Source organism: Silene latifolia, chromosome X, assembly GCF_048544455.1.
Source record: "Silene latifolia isolate original U9 population chromosome X, ASM4854445v1, whole genome shotgun sequence".
Taxonomy (NCBI): domain Eukaryota; kingdom Viridiplantae; phylum Streptophyta; class Magnoliopsida; order Caryophyllales; family Caryophyllaceae; genus Silene; species Silene latifolia.
Window position 1 is genome coordinate 306,452,401 of NC_133537.1, and position 4,528 is coordinate 306,456,928.

A 4,528-nucleotide genomic window follows, 5' to 3' on the forward strand; every position below is an offset into this window, starting at 1 on the left:
ACACTTGTTCCTTGAGACTGTTACTTATCACTTCTCTAAAAATTGTTGTCTTATGCCCAGGTCCTCTCGTAGTGGAGAATTGCTTTCACCGGATTCCGATCCCGAGAAAACATTTAGGAGAAGACGACGTTTCTGGAAGGAAGTGAAAGAAGCCACTTCTCCCGTACAAGTTGAAAGTGCTAAAAAGTCTTACTTAGACGATCTAGAGGCCCTTGAAAAGGAGGAGGTTTCAAGTTCATCATCTCCACCACCATCACCATCTACTACCAAAAAGATGGTGAAACTTTCCGATCACTCAAAGCCCATTGCGGCCATGCTTCAGGCCGGGATCACAACCACTCAAATCACTGCACCGGAATTCGAGATCAAGCCGGCTTTCATTAGCCTTGTGGAGAGGAAGCAATTTGGAGGAAGTCCTTTGGAGGATCCCAATTTGCATGTGCAAAACTTTTGTGACTATTGCTCCATGATCCGTCAAACAGGCGTCACTCAAGCCCAAATAAGGGAAATACTTTTCCCTTTCTCTTTGAAGGACAAGGCCAAGCTTTGGATCAATAGCCTTGACCGCACCACCATGGGAATCACCAATTGGGAGACTTTGGCTCTTGCTTTTTATCAAAAGTTTTTTCCACCGGAGAAAACTCAAACTTTGAGGAGCCAAATTACCGGATTCCGTCAACACGCTCTTGAGAGCTTATATGAGGCTTGGAAGAGGTACAAAGAGCTTCAAAGACAATGCCCACATCATGGGCTAGATGATTGGTTTCTAGCAATAACATTCTACAATGGATGTTGTGCCGAGTCCCGAAGGATTCTTGATTCCGCCAACAATGGACGGTTTGATCAAATTGACACCGACCTTGCTCATGCCACGATCGAATCTATGGCGGTCCATGATGCCTAATATGTCAATTCCCGAGTTGTGCCATCCAAAGGTAAAGAAGAATCCTCCAATAACTCCGTTTTGCTAGCTCAAATTGCCTTGCTCCAACAACAATTGGCGGAAAGGGATGCTAAAGATTCCCTTCAACAACTCAATGTCGTGTCTTCAACGAGTCAAATCATTGTTTGTGATGGTTGCGGAGGTTCGGGCCATTATTCCGCTCATTGCCGAGCCCCCATTGAAGAGGTAAATGCTTTTCAAGCTCTAAGACAAAGTTCATATCCACCGGGTACATTTTCCAATACTTATAACCCGAATTCAAAATTTTATCCGAACTTGTCTTACACTAGCAACAATGTGCTTAACCCTCAACCCCCACCACAACAAAATGCCTATGTCCCTCAACAACAAAAGTATATCCCTCCACCGGGTTATCAAAATCAACAAAGGCCCCCACAAAACAATTACCAACAAAATCCACCACAAAATGGCCAACAAAGCAATCAAGGAGTTGGTAAGCTCGAGGGCATGATAGTCCAAATACAAAGGGAATTATTGGCTCAAATTCAAAAGAATGATCAAGCTCATAGTGCCGCGGTCAAGATGTTGGAACAACAAGTGGCTTAACTAGCCGCTTCTAGCTCTCAAAGAAAGAACGGTCAACTACCTCCCCAAGGTGAGCAACCACATGAAACCATTAATTCTATCTCCTTGAGAAGTGGTACTAGCTATGATGGGCCATCCATGAATTTGGATGAAGAGGTGGTTGTTAAAAAGGCCAAGCTCGGGGGAAATGACAAAAAGAAGGCTAGTGAAGAGCCTCTTGTTAAGGATCGTGTGCCATTTCCTCACCGGTTGTTGATGCTAAAAAGGAAGAGCAAGCTTGATGCCAAGAATGTTGAGTCCCCTATGCCCAAAGAAAGCAACGAGGTGGTTGTTGAAGAAGTCTCTCCTAATGCTAAGGAGAGTGATGTCGTTTCAAGGAAGGTGGATGCTCCTAATGAGAATGAGAATAATAAAGATGTGGAGGATGCTCCTCCAAAATAAGTTGTTTAAATACCATTTCCCCATCATCTAGCAAAGCACAAGGAAGAAGGTAAGTTCGGTAAGTTCATGGAAATGTGTAAAAATTTACAAGTCACCGTCCCATTTATGGAATTGCTTACCCAAGTCCCTTCTTACGCAAAGTTTATGAAGAAAATCCTCTCAAAGAAGCGATCCTTCAATGAGGTTGAGACCATTGCTTTCACCGAAGAGTGTAGTGCACTCTTACAAAATAAGTCTCCCCCAAAACTTAAGGACCCCGGTAGCTATTCTATTCCTTGCACTATAGGCACATACCATTGATAAGGCCCTTTGCGACCTAGGTGCTAGTGTAAGTGTCATGCCCTATTCCCTTTGTGAGAAACTTAACATGGGTGCTCTAAAATGCACAAGTACAACATTGCAAATGGCGGACCGTTCTTTAAAGCGACCTTTAGGTATCTTAGAAGATGTACCCGTCAAAGTTGGTAAGTTTTTCATACCCGTTGATTTCCTCATACTTGATATGACCGAGGACTCACAAACCCCAATTATATTGGGTAGGCCATTTTTACGCACCGCAGGTGCGCTAATTGATGTGAAGAATGGGAGGTTGATATTGGAAGTGGGTGATGACCGGGTTTCCTTTAGCAAAAACAACACCATTAGAAGCCCAATGTTACAAGAGTCTTGTTATTTATTTAGCACTGTGGACTCTTCTTATGCCTCTACTACGCTTGAATCCTTACTAATGGATTCGTTAGAGAATGATATGGGTGTTGTTTGCTTTGTAGGTGACGATGCTAAGGGTACTATTGCTAAGAGTGCCAAAAAGAAGAAAGGGAAATTTTATTTGAAAAATTTCAAATGGTTGCAGAATGCTAAAGGAGCTATGACATGGAGCTTGGTTGGTGGCAAGCTCAAGAATAAAACTTGAATCAAATAGCTTCTTATGTCGTGCGGGACGTTAAACCAGTGCTTCTTGGGAGGCAACCCAAGCTTTTTATTTGTTTTTATTTATTTTCTGCAATTTATTGTTTTTTGTAGATTAGAAATATAATGCTCGACTTGACGATGTTTCTTTTTGTGATTTTTAGGTGAAAATGAAGGGAGAAGAATTAGAAGTAAATTTGGCACGCTTCCCCATGCAATAACCCCGTTCGGGGACGTGATTTTCGAGAAACGAGAAGGAATTAAAATCAAATGCGGAAAAGAGTCAAAACCCGAAGATGAGGTCAACCCTGATCGGGGTTGCCAGCCCCGATCGGGGTCGTGGTTCTGTGACTTCCTGACCTTTGCTTTATACGGGCAAAAAAAAAAAAGAGATAGAGTTCTTTCTATCATTCAAGCATACCCGACGGTACTCATTTCCTCCTTTCTCTCTCGTTTCTTCGCATTTATTCACTAAAGATCACAAGGAAACATCTCCATCCCCCGAGTTCATGCTAGCTTGGGGGAGGCTAGCAAGTCGAGTAAGTTTTTCATTGCTTTGCATTTTAGTTTAGATCTTGCAACCCATTAAACATAACCTCTAGTCCTTCTTGTTTTGTGCTTTAAGCCATTTTTATGGTTTGATTGGGTGATTTGGATAGTTGGCACATTGAGGACAATGTGATGTTTAGCTTGGGGGAAGATATTGCATTTGCATATAGTGTAGTTTGCATGTAGTGTAGAAATTTTGAAAAAATTTGAAAATTTTTGAGAAATTTTTGCTTTGTGCTTGCTTGTAGCCTACTTTCCTCTTTGCTTATCCTAATAATGGCTTGTTGCTAATGATTTATTCTTTCATGCTGGGATATTAGCTACATGGGGATGTCTTGACATAGTAGGTGGGAGATGGAGGATGAACCGAATAGGCTTGATCTTGACTTTTGGCAAGCTACAAAATGGTAAGGTAGAACCTCTTTTTGACCGATGCATCCATATCCGGTCTCTCTTAGGTGAGTGTAGGTGTCTCCTTGTAATGTGTGTTTCATCAAAACACACAAGTATGGTTCTCTTGTCATCTCTTGGTAAGCATGCATTCACTTGTTATAGCATTTTGGAGCCATTCACATGAATATAATTGCCTTCTTGACCCCTTCACAAACAATTTTCCCTAGCTACATTATAATTTGCCTACCTTGTTGAGCTAGTAGCTTGTTTGGTCTTGTTTGGGTGCTCAATTGGGCTTTGCTTCAAAGTTTGAATATCATGTGAGCTTGGTCTTAATGCTCATGAAAAATGAATGAGAAAACGAAGAAAAAAACGGAAAAAGTTGAAAAAATGAGAATGAAAAAAAAAGAGGGAAAAAATGAAGAAAGAAAATGAATGAATGAGAAAAAGCATGAACAAAGAAGTATGCATTGAAAAAGAAAAGAAAGAGAAGAAGAAGAAAAGATATGAGAAATTCTCAAGCATTATTTATATTATTTTGGAGAATTTTCTTATGGTTTGAATTGCAAAATTGGGTTAAAATTGGGATTGAGCATCCTTGCATTTTGGTAGTTGCTAGCTTGACTTAGCTCCACATTACCATAACTCATTTGTTCCCTTTCTTACCCATGTTTATTTGCCTCCTTCCTACCCATTTGGCTTCTTTATCATGCTTACATTTGATTGTTTTTGCTTGCTAGTTTTGAC

At 40.9% G+C, this 4,528-nt stretch overlaps 1 non-coding gene across 1 annotated transcript; it reads right to left on the reverse strand.

Moving 5' to 3' along the window:
- Nucleotides 1–646: 646 nt before the first annotated feature.
- LOC141624893 (small nucleolar RNA R71) lies at nt 647–753 on the reverse strand. The gene has a single exon (XR_012534696.1). It is a non-coding gene; the product is annotated as a small nucleolar RNA R71 (small nucleolar RNA).
- Nucleotides 754–4,528: the final 3,775 nt, after the last annotated feature.